Source organism: Odontomachus brunneus, unplaced genomic scaffold (assembly GCF_010583005.1).
Source record: "Odontomachus brunneus isolate Ranch 3 - 2012 unplaced genomic scaffold, Obru_v1 Obru_scaffold_245, whole genome shotgun sequence".
NCBI lineage: Eukaryota > Metazoa > Arthropoda > Insecta > Hymenoptera > Formicidae > Odontomachus > Odontomachus brunneus.
In genome coordinates this window covers 349,646-349,848 of record NW_022639695.1, presented here as the reverse complement: position 1 = coordinate 349,848, position 203 = coordinate 349,646, and positions in this window count along the sequence as shown.

The following is a 203-nucleotide window of genomic DNA, read 5'->3' as shown; positions in this document are numbered from 1 at the left end:
AGCTCATAGTGGATGATTCCTTTCCAATCCCACCAAACACACAGCAAAACCTTCTTGGCCGTTAATCGGGGCTTGGCGATCATTTGGGCCGGCTCACCGCGATTGAACCACGATCTTTTTCGGCTGTTGTTCTCGTATGTGACCCATTTTTCATCACCAGTCACCATCCGCTTCAAAAATGGGTCGATTTCGTTACGTTTCAG